The sequence below is a fragment of the Spea bombifrons genome, chromosome 4 (genome assembly GCF_027358695.1).
Source record: "Spea bombifrons isolate aSpeBom1 chromosome 4, aSpeBom1.2.pri, whole genome shotgun sequence".
NCBI classification, from domain to species: domain Eukaryota; kingdom Metazoa; phylum Chordata; class Amphibia; order Anura; family Pelobatidae; genus Spea; species Spea bombifrons.
Window position 1 is genome coordinate 10,881,043 of NC_071090.1, and position 16,473 is coordinate 10,897,515.

Sequence of the window (16,473 nt, forward strand, 5' to 3'; positions counted from 1 at the left end):
TATAAGGCATATCAGGGAGGCAGCGTGGCATATAGGGTGATATAAGGCATTTCTGGGGGCAAGCCTGGGGGCAGATGTCCATAACTGGGGTGGGGGGGCCGCCTGGCAAATAAAAGGAAATAAAAACAAAAGTGTATTTTCTCAATCATAATAATCAAAATAATAGTTTACATGAATTAATAAAGAAATAAAAGTTTCTTACAAGAATATTGTGAAGAATAATAATGTGATCACTGTTTTGCTAAATTTTTGCAGTAGCAAATGTTTTGATTCCATTTTTTCTAATGGATTTAATTTATTAGGGCCTTTTAATACTTTTCCTTTCTGGCATTTTAATACAAACGATGTGATAAAAAGAATGTTTTATAGTTATTTGTAATGCAAATAGTGTGCCTCGGGTATGTATAAGGGGTGTGTGTGGGTACAAGAGCTCAACCGCGAGATAAACTATATGGGGCTGGTTTCCAAATGTTTCCAGGGCTGCTTTTCCTTCCTAGTCCGGCCTTGCCCAGCCAGGGTACTGCGAGGCCCGTCACATCTGGTGGCAGCGGTGGGATGCTTTCTCAGCACCGGGACATCCAAACCAACACTGGGACTACGTTCCAGTGAATGGAGCAACATTACGAGCGCTTGAAGAGGAAGACGCTGAAAGACTTATTGGAAACCCGTGGGCAGACAGCCAGTAACATGTCAAAGGCTACCTTGATCGCGGAGCTAATGGAGGGGGACCGGAACAGCCTTGCCTCATCAGAGGGCATTGGATCTTCAGAGCTCCAGCGAGAAATCCAGTGGCGTTTCGGCCTCCTGGGATCCAAACCGCCAAAGGCGCACATCGCCTATGTGTAATGCTATGTCCATGTTTAATGATACGTCCATTTTTAAGGTTATCCTTATGTGTAATGCTTTGTCCATGTTTTATGTTATCTCTATGTGTAATGCCATGTCCTATTTTAATGCTATATCTATTTGTACTGCAATGTCCATGTTTAATGCTATATCAATGTTTAATGTTTTCTCTATGTGCAATGTTATCTCCATGTTTAATGCAATCTACATGAGTAGTGCAATGTCCATATTTAATGCTATCTCCATGTTTAATACGATGTCTATGTTTAATGCTATATCCATTTGTTGTGCTATCTCCATTAGTAGTGCTATTAGTATGTTTAATGCTATCTCCATGTTTAGTGCTATATCCACGTTTAATACTATATCCATGTGTAATTCTATGTCCATGTTTAATGCTATGTCCATGTTTAATGCTATCTCCATGTGTATTGCATTGTCCATGTTTAATGCAATGTTCATGCTTAATGTTATCTGTGTGTAATGCTATATCTATATTTACTGCTATATCCATGTTTAATGATATCTCCATGACTAATGCTATGTCCATGTATAATGTTATCTCTATGTTTAATGCTATGTCCATATGTAGCCCTATGTCCATGTTTAATGCTATATCCATGTTTGATGCAATGTTCCTGTTTTATGTTATCTCTATGTGTAATGGCATGTTCATTTTTAGTTCCATATCCATGTGTAGTGATATGTCCATGCTATGTCCATGTTTAATACTTTGTCCATGTGTAATGATATGTCCAAGCTTAATGCTATATCCATGTTTAATGCTACGTCCATGTTTATTGCTATATCCATATTTAATGCTATGTCCACGTGTAATGCCATCTTAATGTGTAATGCTATCTCCATGTGTTACGTTATGTCCGTATTTAATGCTATCTCCATGTGTAATGCTATCTCCTTTAGTAGTGCTATGTCTATATTTAATGCTTTATCCATGTTTAATGTCATGTCCATGTTTAACGCAATATCCATATTTAATGCTATGCCCATGTGTAATGCTATGTCCACCTGTAATGCTATGTCCATGTATAATGTTATCTCTATGTTCAATGCTATGTCCATGATTAATGCTATATCCATGTGAAATGCTATGTCCATTTTTAATGCTATCTCTATGTGTAATGTTATATCCATGTTATATAGACTATTACTGTTCTCTAATGAGGTCCCTGAATGGTATGTTAGAATACAGCTGGTGTGTGTGTGGTGATATAGAATGTTTAAAAGTATCCAATCAGTAGAACCGTGTACAGTGGTTTAGAAACATAGATACATTTATTAAAACAAATACAAAAAATAAATACAAAAAAATAGGGCCCTTGCAGCTAGACTCTAAAATAAATAGCATAAAATAACTTTCCTATAAGATAGGGTATCTCGTTATGATAAAAATTGAAAAATAGGTATAAAATGGGGAATTTTTTTTTTAATCATAACGAGATACTCTCACCCGTCTGTAGCTGCTGCTTTTGACAAGTTACAATGCTGTCAGCACATTTATATATAAATGCTTGTCACTTCCCCTTGTGACCAGAGTGAAAACAAATTAAGGAAAAACTCCAGCAACACCCATCAATCACAGCTATAAACATCCAGTTTTTTCTGCTTTTACCTTTCAGTCATTGATATGAGCCCTCCTAAACAGTAGGAGTACTCCCCACTAAACCTCAACAACGAGCGCCAAAACAGCTTTTAAATGGACAAATCATGACAAATGTATAAAATATATGAAAGTCAAATAAATTCAAATAAAGACTGAAACGTTGGGCTGCAAAAGAGGAATCTGTATTTATTGAAAAAGGGCCTAGAGTGCTGGTAACTATCCATAGACTGTATATATATATATATATATATATATATATATATATATATATATATATATATATATATATATATATATATATATATACAAACAGGACATATATACAGGACACATATATGTGTATATATATATATGTGTATGTATGTGTGTATATATATATATATATGTATATATACACACATGACATATATATATATATATATATATATACACAGGACACATATATGTGTATATATGTATGTGCATATGTATGTATATATATATATATATATATATATATATATGTTTATATATATATATATACACAGGACATTTATACAGGACACAAATATGTATATATATATGTGTATGTATGTGTGTGTATATATATATATATGGAAGCATTGCCACATACTAGTCTTTATTCAGTTAGTTAGTTTCGCCAATCCAAAACAGAATGCAGATCTGTGAGTAAAAACACATAAATCAGAGCCTAGCACCACAGGCAGCTGCTATAAATGAAAAGCTAGAGTCTCTCCTAACTGTCAGAAAGGGGTTAAGGATATTATTGTTATTGTTTGGTTGTTTTGCATTAGGTCACTACACGTTGTCAGTGTGCCTGAAGAACGTGTGACGTCACAAACACCTTGCTGCGCGGGAGGGAAGCCAACACAGCACAGAGCGACCACACAGCCATTCCTTACAGGTGAGTGATCTGTTTTCTCTGGTTTCCTTGCATACAAATAACAGAATTACATTGTGAAATGCTCTTATTGTGCTAGTTTTATCTCAGATAGGTTCCTGAAGCCTATAAAGTGCTATGGGTTCACTATTTAATTGAGCTCAGAAATGTCCTGCATCAATTCACCTAAAATATCTTATTTATAAATGTTTTTTTTACATATATATATATCTGTATGTATGTGTATGTATTTATCTATACAAAGTCCATTAATATAATTATCTTGTCTGCCTTTATTCCAGAATTTTTTTCATTATTACTTCTTGAATTAAATATAATAGGATAGATAGATAGATAGATATTCTGGTGCTTACCCGTTTCATTTTCTGTATTTGTGTATGTTGTAATACTAGCTGAGATAATAGTACTGCACTACAGAACAGAGGATAATATATGCTGTCTGAGGGAAAATTCTATCTTTCATACAAATATAGAATGAAGGCTCTGTTATGCTGAGGTAGCCCTAATGCAGGCACTTCTGTCAGTATAGAAAAATATATAGGATTTATAATCTAATATATGAATATATATATATATATAGTGGCTCTCTATTATGAGTGGCACCCCTTCTGATATAGGAAAGAAAGTGAACATGTTGGGTTTAAACATCAGTGTGGGATTGGAACTTTGTACACGACACATGTGTGTTGTGTCTGTTGTGTTAGTGCTACTCCAGGATCATCTCAATGGCTCACCAAATGGACATTGGGTTAGAGGGAATACAATTTGTGTTGAGGCAAATCATGTAAATTATGTATCCATTCTCCTTCTGTCTAATGTGTAGTCATTGTGCTCAGAGAGATGTGTTTGACTTTTGTCTGACTTTTGTGCCTCTCTGTCTCCTTTTGCAATGTTTAGCCCAATATCATGTTTCTAAAATAGTAAGAATTAATATTGTATCAATAAATGGTAACAAAAACGAATCTGTCACTAAGGTGAGCCTGGTGCTGCAACAACAGCCTCCTTTGTACCAAATTTGGATTCTCTATGTAGATATACAACTTTGAAGACATGCTGATATTTTACAAAACTAATACCTGACAGGTAAATGTAATCAGTACACCACGTCATAAACGCATTTACCTATGGCCGGCTAGCCTATGCTTCACTACACTTTCACAATACATATCCTTACCTTCACATACATTATTTTTCATTCACGGTTCTCAATTGATAACGCACTTTTAACCGTTTAATTACTGAAACATAATTTTATATATTTTTTGTTTCACTGTGTGAAGTATTAGGAGACAATACAATGCTTCCGTGGATTTATTTTGTTTTCTGCCACAAATACTTGAAACTTTTGTTTTGAAATTAGAATATTTTTCAGAGATTCATGTAGCCATCAACTAAGAATCCACCTTGCAAACGTTTAACTTGACTTTACGACATAGACTCAGCATGTAAAATGTAATCTAAGATAACAGAAAAAAAAATCACGTGTGTCAAATACACCTTTTTATCAAATCTCTTTCATTAGGATGCTGAGGCAAGGTGAATACTTTTTGTAATATTTGGATTTTTTTAAATTGAAAGACATTATCGTTGTTTGAATAAGGTATATCTGCTTCTTCACGAAAATATTCTTAAAATATTCATATGTAGCTCGTATTGAAAATAGTTTTGGTTTTAAACTGGATCGTTACAGGATTCATTTAGTTTAGGAATTGTTTTCCCAGAGCGGCTATTGAATGTGTGCAGTGTATCCCCTCATCCTGCGCGGAGCTTTCTGCGGATCAAGACAACCTTGCATCAGAAAGCCTGACTGCAGAGCAAGCTGAGTAGTAACCTTTTATACTTTATTTGTTGGAGCTAAAAGGTGCTATGTAAATGTGAAACATTTAACCCCTTAAGGACAATGGACGGTCCCTAAACCCATTGAAAACAATGCATTTCGAGCCCGTACATATGCAGGCTTTGTCATTAAGGGGTTAAAGAGACTTACATTGCTGATAACTCTAACAGGGAAACCAATTTCTGCTTTAGAAAATGCTCCCTCTGATACACACTTGGGTTTTATGTGACCCTCCTGCAGTGCTATCTAAACGTATCAGACGACTACATATATTTTATAAAGACGGGTGGGAGGTTCTCTCAAAAATATTGATTCCGTTGGTAACATGTAACCAAATTTTACAATAGAAGTAAACTACAAAATTGGCCAAACCTATCAGGTGAGAAGAAAAAGGTGTGTTCACTACAGTCAGCGGACACTATTTACAGAAAATACGTGGGAAAAACTCAAATTAGTCGAGAGTACATTTTCTGTAGTGGTCTCTAAATTATGTTTTCAACATCATGTTACAGTATGAAAAGTACTGAATCATAATAGCGAGACTCTAGTCACATACTAGATTTAATTGGGTGTATGTTTGTAATCTAGAGTGTTCTTATTAATGCCCCCCAACTAGGTTGACTACATTTTCTGTAAAGATTTTCAATGATGTTTCCAACATTATTCAATAGTATCAAAAGCACAGTAACTAAAAAATAATATAATCAGATATTTTGTATAATTATGCTTTTGTTTGTTATCTAGATTGTTCCTTTAAATTATTGCACCTTTGGTAGGTTGATGCTGGGATAAATCTTCTTTTTTTATTACCTTTCATGTTTTTAGAATTACTTTTACTCTACAAAATTCTATAATATTGAAAGTACCGTATCAGAAGAGTTAAGTCAGATACATTTTTTAAATTAGGCTTTTTCTCCAGATTATTGCACCCTAGGCAGGGTGATGAGGTGATAAACCTCCCTTATTCATTCCCTTCAATGTTTTTAGAAATACTCTCATTGTACACATATACTAAGTACAAAAAAAAACAGTGTATGGTACATTTTCTGTAAGATTTTTGATCTTTGGGATCTGTTGGGATGTTAACGAGATTTTGCGCCAATATTACAAGTACAGAATCAGAAGAAGAATTAAGTTATCCAATTATCCAATTAAGTTATTAGGTTGTTTAATTTGGTTTATGATTAGGTAGGATGACAAGGGATAGAGTGAGGTAGGAAGAAATCTTCCATTTTCATTCTCTTAAATGTTTTTGGAAGACTTAAGTTATACAGCATGTACGCTAAAAAATTAGTATGTTTGTGTAGTGATTTTTCAATGATGCTATGTCCATATTTAAAGATATATCCATGTGTAATGCTATATCCATATTTATTGCTATATCCATATTTAATGCTATGTCCATGTTTAATGTCATGTAAATGTGGAATGCTATCTACATGGGTTATGCTATGTCCATGTTTAATGCTTTATCCATGTTTAATGCAATCTCCATGTGTAATGCTATGTCCGTGTTTAATGTATATCCGTGTTTAATGGTATATCCATATTTAATGCTATGTCCATGTGTAATGCTATCTCCATGTCTTATGTTATGTCCATGATTAATTATATATTCATGTTTAATGTTATGCCCATGTTTAATGCAATCTCCATCAGTAGTGTTATGTCCATGTTAAATGCTATGTCCATTTTTAATGCTATGACTATGTTTAATGTTATCTCTATATGTAATGCTATGCATGTTGGTAGTGTGTACCGTGCACCGCAAACCAACTACCACCTAAGCCCCACCCGGTAACAACACAGAGATTGAAACTGTATAAAGCAGGCCACCGCATGTTTTATTAACAATAACCACAAACACTATGTTGGCCTAAACACCATAAAACAATAAACATAAATACACAATAAACCACACAATACATTCTAAATACAAATATAAAAATATACATAACACATAATCCATAATACATTCAAACATAACCAACACAGGAACAGAATTAACCCCGTCCTTGCCGGCCGCTCACCACTGTACAATCCAGACCACAGGTACCCCCCCCTCGTCCAAACCAAAATGACAGCTACCTTCCGCTGTCCCGCAACCAATGCTAACCACCAGCCGACCATAAGCTCGGTGGGCACGTCCAATAAAAACACAAGAAGTCAGGGGAGGATTGAGCCTTCCTTCACACCAGCTTCCAAACTCCATCACTTACCAAACCAGACCGGCAAGGACACACAAACCGCCACAAACCCCTTAAATCAGAGGGGGCCCTCACCAACACAAGCCATGGCCTGGACGATAGCCTCCTGCAGCGCCAAATGAAAAATATCCAAACCGATATCATTGAGATGAACGCCATCGCTCCTAAATAAATTTGCGGCGTCACTCTCAAACACCCTATGCCTTACTGGCACACCATGAACACTAGCCACAAACTTAGAAACCCAACGATTTAATTTAACCCGCGACCGCTTCAGCACCCGCTGGCTAGTGGGCTGCCACCAAAAATTCCGAGATCCCACCTCGGACCACACCAACCGACTTCCGGGAAAAACACCAGAATCCTAGCCAGGTCCCCAAGAATCATATCCCCTAAAGACCTAACCGGGACCACCCCAAGCTCATTCCCCCCAAGGTGAGTCACCAGAACAGACGGGGAACCCAACAGCCTAGATAACCGAACCAGTTTGGGAAGGAGATGAACCCACCGCATCCCCCGCTTCCCAAACCACCGCACCTTAACCCCCAGAGGGGAGAACCACTGCCTGCCTCCTGGCCCAGAAGACGAATGAATGTCCGATGAGCCAAACTTGAGGAAGGACCATACCTACAAGAAACAGAGAAGATTAAACAGACATATCCAAACGAACGTAAGACCGAAAACTCCCTGATCGCCAACGCCCAATCTGCTGCACAGATGAATCGGGCAAACCCACCTGGGTAGCCTCAGTGGCTGCCCCAATCCTGAAGGAATGCCCCCCAAAAGACCCGGCAGGGATGCCCAGGGCCACCAGCGATTTCCGAAAAACAAATTGAAAATGCGACAAATAGGACCCGTCACGATGCACCAGAAGCTGGCCCCCAGCCGCTCAACAGAAACTCCCTAACCGCCGACACAGGGCAAATAGGCGAGCCCTCAATGGAACCGAACCAAAGCCCCCTTCCCCAACACATCCGTCTTAGATTGACGAATGCGAAAGCACAGACCCCCGGCCCCGAATTCCACATCGTCCACCAAAACTCCACCAGGCACACGCTTACTAGGGCTAACTAATTCCCCTATCTGCATGACCCCAAAAAACACCAAACTAAAAGCCGCCCTAAATAACCGAACTTCAAAATCCGAAACACAAACGGATCCCAACACCGCACATAACTGGACCAGCCGGCCTCCGAGCATCCCTAGTCACCATACCCTTCCGCCAGCCCTTTACGGCCTGGCGAACAAGGAAATCCTTGGGAAAATCCGCTAGCCCCATTAACTTACATAAAAAACTAAGACCCGACAGGCGAGCGGTTGCCGCCAACGGGGACATCGCAGCCGAGTCCCACTGCCACAGGAGGGAAAGCAAACCGCGGACCCGAGCAGCGTTAGAAGGGAAACCGCCACAGTCTCCCTCAAACACTGCCCACTCGTCCCACACCTTACCATCCTCCCCCAAGTGGCTTTTGAAACCGAACCACGGATCCACTCCGTCACTCGTCCAACCCAAGGGCCCACAGTTTCACCAGACACGGGACCCCCTCTTCGGTACGGCACTCCATTGCCACAGAATAGGTCTCGATTCCAAGGAAACTCAGGCAAGTAGTCGGCCCCTCCATCTTATCGACCGCAAGGGGGACTCCAAAACGTCGCATCACACCCTGCACAGTACGCAGGAGATGAAGACAGTCCCCGGAATCCCTGGACCCAATACACAAGAAATCATCCAGATAATGCAGGACAGAGGCCAAACCCGCCTCCTCCCACACCACCCATTCGCAAAAGGTGCTAAAACACTCAAAATAAGAACATGATATTGAACAACCCATAGGGAGGCTCATATCAACATAAAACTGCCCGTCGAACTGACAACCTGAGCGGGGACACTCACAAATTCGCCAAAGGCTGAACAGCAAAAGGTCCCGCCCCAACTCCACCTCTCTCACGACATCGGGAATCTCTGCAACAGAACGCAAATTCCTATAATTAACTGAAAAAGGGGCATCCACAAAGGGTATACAAAACTCTCTGAAAAACCCTACAACTAAACATCCGCAGCCTGCCGGTCCTTATATCCGTAGCTGGCGGAGGAGTCTCCTCCAATGGCAAAAGGGAGAACATTTCTAGGAACTCCCACTTCCAAATCCTCTTCTTAGTCTCCTGCCTCACGTGCAGGCCCAGTGGGCCCAACCAGCACATGTAGGCCGCCCCACGAGCCACATCCGCTACCTCCACCTCCATGTCCACTACTGTCGGCGAGTCACTCCCCGCAGCAAAAAATCTTCCTGTAGCACACCAGCACCAGCCTGCGCAGAGTAAAGGGGGGAGATGAGATGTCCCTGGACAGCAGAGGGACCATGGACCGCTGGCAGGGGCCCCAACCCCAGGTGCCGTATAAAAGGGGGAGTAGAAAAAGCCTCCTCACCAGAGGAGGAGGGAACTCCTGCCCCTACATTTACATACCCCAATTAAAAACACATTCCCCAAGCATGAACTCACCCACACACATACATGCTCCCTGTCCTCTTAGCTACGCTGATTCCCAGGGGCCTTATCCATGTTTAATGCTATATCCATGTGTAATTCTATGTCCACTTTAATGATATCTCCATGAGTAGTGCTTTGACCATGTTTGATGCTATATCCAGGTTTAATGTCATGCTATGTCTGTGTGTAATGCTATCTCTATGTGTAATGTTATGTCCATGTTTAATGCTATGTCCATATTTAATGCTATATCCATATTTAATGCTATGTCCATGTTTAATGCTATGTTCATGTTTAATGCCATATCCATGTGTAATGCTATCTCTATGTGTAATGCTATGTCCATGTTTAATGCTATGTCCATATTTAATGCTATATCCATGTTTAATGCTATGTCCATGTTTAATGCTATGTTCATGTTTAATGTTATGTTCATATTTAATGCTATCTCCTTTAGCAGTGCTATGTCTATATTTAATGCTATATCCATGTGTAATGCTATGTCCATGTTTAATGATATATCCATGTTTAATACTATATCCATGTGTAATGCTATATCCACATGTAATGCTATATCCATGTGTAATGCTATGTCCATGACTAATGCTATGTCCATGTATAATGTTATCTCTATATTTAATGCTATGTCCATATGTAACGCTATGTCCATGTTTAATGCTATCTCCATATTGAATGTTTTATCCATGTTTAATGCTATATCAATTTGTAATGCTATGTCCATGTTTAATGCCATGTCCATGTGTAGTGCTATATCAATTTTTAATAGTATTTCCATCTTTAATGATATCTCTATATGTTATGCTATGTCCATGTTTAGTGCTATATCCATGTTTAATGCCTTCTCTATGTTTAATACTATATCCATTATATCTCTATGTGTAATTCTACGTCCATTTTTAATGCTTCTCTATGTGTAATGCTTTGTCCATATTTAATGATATATCCATGTGTAATGCTATCTCTGTTTAATCCGATATCCATGTTTAATACAAAGTCCATGTGTAATGCTAAATCCATGTTTAATGATATCTCCATGTTTAATGCTATGTCCATGTTTAATGCTATATCTATATTTAAAGCAATATCCATGTGTAATGCTATGTCCATGTTTAATGCTATGTCCATGTTTAATGTTATCTCTATGTTAATGCTATGTCCATGGTTATTGCTATATCCATTAGTAGTGCTATGTCCATGTTTTATGCCATCCCCATGGTTTATGCTATCCCCATGTTTAATACTATATGCATTTTTAATGTAATATCCATGTTTATTGCTATGTCCATGTTTAATGCTTTCCCCATGAGTAGTGCTTCGACCATGTTTAATGCTGTATCCATGAGTAATACTATATCCATGTTTAATGCTATTTCCATGTTGAATGTCATGTCCATGTTTAATGCTATATCCATGTTTAATGCTATGTCCATGTTTAATGTTATCTCCATGTGTAATGCTATGTCAATGATTAATGCTATATCCATGTTTAATGTTATCTCCATGTTTAATGGTATTTTAAAGTGTAATGCTATGTCCATGTTTAATTCTATCTCTATGTGTAATTCTATGTCCATTTTTAATGCTATATCCATGTGCATTGCTATCTCTATGTGTAATTCTATGTCCATGTTTAATGATATATGCATGTTTAATGCTATGTCCAAGTTTAATGTTTTCTCTATTTGTAATGATATGTCCATGTTTAATGTTATGTCTATGTGTAACGTCCATGTATAATGCTATCTAAATGTTTAGTGTTGTCTCTATGTGTAATGTTATGTGCATGTTTAATGCTATGTCCATGTTTAATGTTATCTCTATGTGTAATGCTATGTCCATGTTTTATGTTATCTCTGTGTCTAATGCAATGTCCTATTTTAATGCTATATCCATTTGTTGTGCTATCTCCATTAGTAGTGCTATTTACATGTTTAATGCTATCTCCATTTTTAATGCTAACTCCATGTTTAATACTATATCCATATGTAATTCTATGTCGATGTGTAATGATATGTCAATGTGTAATTCTCTGTCCATGTTTAAAGCTATATCCATGTTTAATGCTATCTCCATAAGTCGTTCTATGTCCATGTGTAAGGCTATAATTAATAGTTGATGCTAAACCCATGTGTAATGCTCTGTCCATGTTTAATGTTATCTCTATGTGTCATGCTATGTCTATGTTTACTGTTATCTCTATGTGTAATGCTAGGTCAATGTTTAATGCTATATCCATGTGTATTGCTATGTCCATGTTTAATGCAATGTTCATGTTTAATGTTATTTCTGTGTGTAATGTTATATCCATATTTAAAGCTATTTCCATGTGTAATGCGATGTCCATGTTTAATGCTACATCCGTGTTTAATGCAATGTCCATGTTTTATGTTATCTCTATGTGTAATGACATGTCCATGTTTAATGTTATATCCATGTTTAATGCAATGTGCATGTAATGACATGTCCATGTTTAGTGCTATAACCATGTCTAGTGATATGTCCATGCTATGTCCATGTTTAATGCTTTGTCCATGTTTAATGTATATCCGTGTTTAATGGTATATCCATATTTAATGCTATCTCCATGTCTTATGTTATGTCCATGTTTAATTATATATCCATGTTCAATGTTATGCCCATTTTTAATGCAATCTCCATCAGTAGTCTTAGACTTGTGCCTTACCAAAAGGTATCATGATCTACTCTATTGTTTCTGACCTTGAGAGATAGAAAGTCTAGCTAAATATGTTCTAAATGAGTAGATCAGCAAATTAGGTACCATTTATCCAATCCATTGTTGCTATCCTTTATATTTCGGGGTCTAGCTATGGAGGGTATAGTTGATTAGATCATTAAGTCATGTACCACTTGTTAACCTTGGCAGAGGCAAAAGTCTTTATCAACATTGTTTCTATTATTACTGATTTTCAAATTTGGGGATTCTAGCTCAGGAGGTTTAGTCTGAGTAAAGCAGCATATCGTGTGCCATTTATTAGAGACGAGTGCCTCTGCAAAGGGTATGCCGATCAACTCAATTGCTGCTGGTTTTGAGATTTAGGCATTCTCGCTAAATAGGTTTTCAATGATTAGAGCAGCAACATCTGAACCAGTTTTTGGAAACGGATTCCTCCATGAAGGGTATCATCAGTCATTCCATTGCTGCTGACATTTAGATATCAGGGTCCTAGTTTAGGACATTGTATCTGATAGGAGCAGCAACCCTTGTAAAACTTTTGTGGATACTTTTTCCTCTCAAAGGGTATCAAAACCCACTCCATTGTTGCTATCCTTTTCATTTAGACAACTAGCTAGTGGGTTTTAATTAATTAGAGCATTAACTTGTGTTTCATTGCTGCTGACATTTAGATATCAAGGTCTTAGTTTAGGACATTGTATCTGATAGGAGCAGCCACCTTTGTAACATTTTTGTGGATACTTTTTCCTCTCAAAGGGTATCAAAATCCACTCCATTGTTGCTATCCTTTTCATTTAGACAACTAGCTAGTGGGTTATAATTAATTAGAGCATTAACTTTTGTTCCATTGCTGCTGACATTTAGATTTCTGGGTCCTAGTTTAGGACATTGATAGGATCCCCCCCTCCCCAAACCATCGCACCTAAACCCCCACAGGGGAGAACCACTGCCTGCCTCCTGGCCCAGAAGACGAATGAATGTCCGATGAGCCAAACTTGAGGAAGGACCATAACTACAAGAAACAGAGAAGATTAAACAGACATATCCAAACTAATGTAAGACCGAAAACTCCCTGATTGCCAACGCCCAATCCGCTGCACAGATGAATCGAGCAAACCCACCCGGGTAGCCTCCGTGGCTGCCTCAATCCTGAAGGAATGCCCCCCAAAAGACCCGGCAGGGATGCCCAAGGCCACCAGCGATTTCCGAAAAACACCCACAAATTGAAAATGCGACAAATAGGACCCGTCATGATGCACCAGAAGCGAGCCCCCAGCCGCTCAACGGAAGCTCCCTAACCGCGGACACAGGGCAAATAGCCGAGCCCTCAATGGAACCCAACCGAACCAAAGCCCCCTTCCCCAACACATCCGTCTTAGATTGACGAATGCAAAAGCACAGACCCCCGGCCCTGAATTCCACATCACGCTTACTAGGGCTAACCAATTCCCCTATCCGCATGACCCCAAAAAAGGCCAAACTAAAAGCCGCCCTAAATAACCGAACTTCGAAATCCGAAACACAAACGGATCCCAACACCACACATAATTGGACCAGCCGGCCTCCAAGCATCCCTAGTCACCATACCCTTCCGCCAGCCCTTTACGGCCTGGCGAACAAGGAAATCCTTGGTAAAATCCGCTAGTCCCATTAACTTACATAAAAAACTAAGACCCGACAGGCGAGCGGTTGCCGCTGACGGGGACATCGCAGCCAAGTCCCACTGCCATAGGAGGGAAAGCAAACCGCGGACCCGAGCAGCATTAGACGGGAAACCGCCACGGTCTCCCTCAAACACTGCCCACTCGTCCCACACCTTACCATACCATAGGGAGGCTCATATCAACATAAAACTGCCCGTCGAACTGACAACCTGAGCGGGGACACCCACAAATTCACCAAAGGCTGAACAGCAAAAGGTCCCGCCATGCGCCCCAACTCCACCTCCCTCACGACATCGGGAATCTCCGCAACAGAACGCAAATTCCTATAATTAATCGAAAAAGGGGCATCCACAAAGGGTATGCAAAACTCTCTGAAAAACCCTGCGACAAAACACCGGCAGCCTGCCGGTTCTTATATCGGCTTAGCCACTGGCGTCGTCGCCCTTCGATCCCACATCTTCAGCAGGAGTGAGGGTGGGTCCGCCGCAACCTGAGCATTCGTGCTTAAAACGGCACGAAGCCCACCACTTACATTGTCCATCACTGAACTGGTAGCAACACCGGGGAGGGCTTGGCACCAGATTCCCCCCCCCAGCCCCCGAGAAACGACTAAAAACCACCTTGATGCGTGGCCGGCCAAGTCATAATGGCCAGCCACAGACCAATGTCCATTTGGTTCCACCCGATAGACGGCCGGACCGCCAGACGCTGGCGAAACGGCTCATCGTACCGCCACCAGCCCAGACCCCCATACGTCCGACACGCACTCCAAATGAGATCCTGATAAGTGTAAAGTACCGAACTCTTCTCAGGGCACTTTTCGCCTATCACGGTCGGCAGGATAGAAAAGGTGCAAATTCAATTACCAAAGGTCTTTGGAATCCGCCTGTACCTGTATTTTTCTTTCTCCTTATCCGTCCCCTCCGAAGCTGGCGGAGGAGCCTCCTCCAGTGGCAAAATGGAGAACATTTCTAGGAACTCTCACTTCCAAATCCTCTTCTTACTCTCCTGCCTCACGTGCAGGCCCAGTGGGCGCGACCAGCACATGTAGGCCGCCCCACGAGCCACATCCGCTACCCCCACCTCCGTGTCCACTACCATCGCCGAGTCACTCCCCGCCAGCAACCTCCCAGCACCACCCAAAACTGCCATAGCAGGCACCGGGAGGGAACCGAACACGAGGAACCTGCACCACTCAGACTGCTCCCAAACGGACCTAACCTGCCCATCCAGACCTACCCCCGACGACCCAGGACCCCCTCCGCGCTCCCACGCATCTAGATACCCCTGCAGACCCGACAAAAAATGTCATGTGCAATGCTATATCCATATGTAATGCTATGTCCATGACTAATGCTATGTCCATCTATAATGTTATCTCTATGTTTAATGCTATGTCCATATGTAACGCTATGTCCATTTTTAATGCTATACACATGTATAATGCTATATCCATGTGTAACGCTAGATCCATGTTTAATGCTATATCCATGTGTAACGCTAGATCCATGTGTAACGCTAGATCCATGTTTAATGCTATCTCCATATTGAATGCTATATCCATGTTTAATGCTATATCCATATCTAATGCTATCTCTATGTGTAATGTTATATCCATGTTTAATGCTTTATCAATTTGTAATGCTATATCCATGTTTAATGCCATGTCCGTGTGTAGTGCTACATCAATTTTTAATAGTATGTCCATCTTTAATGATATCTCTATGTTATGCTATGTCCATGTTTAGTGCTATATCAATGTTTAATGCCTTCTCTATGTTTAATACTATATCCATTATATCAATTATATCTCTATGTGTAATTCTACGTCCATTTTTAATGCTTCTCTGTGTGTAATGCTTTGTCCATATTTAATGATATATCCATGTGTAATGCTATATCTCTGTTTAGTCCGATATCCATGTGTAATTCCATGTCCATGTGTAATACAAAGTCCATGTGTAATGCTATATCCATGTTTAATGCTATCTCCGTGTTTAATGCTATGTCCATGTGCAATGCTTTGTCCATGTTTAATGCAATGTCCATGTGTAGTGAGTGCTATATCAATTTTTAATAGTATGTCCATCTTTAATGATATCTCTATATGTTTTGCTATGTCCATGTTTAGTGCTATATCAATGTTTAATGCCTTATCCATGTTTAATACTATATCCATTATATCAAT

The 16,473-nt window shown here is 39.7% G+C and overlaps 1 protein-coding gene across 1 annotated transcript in view; it reads right to left on the reverse strand.

Annotated features, from left to right (window-relative positions):
• Nucleotides 1-16,473, reverse strand: part of IK (IK cytokine) — an 80,521-nt gene that overhangs the window by 24,080 nt on the left and 39,968 nt on the right. The window lies entirely within an intron of this gene.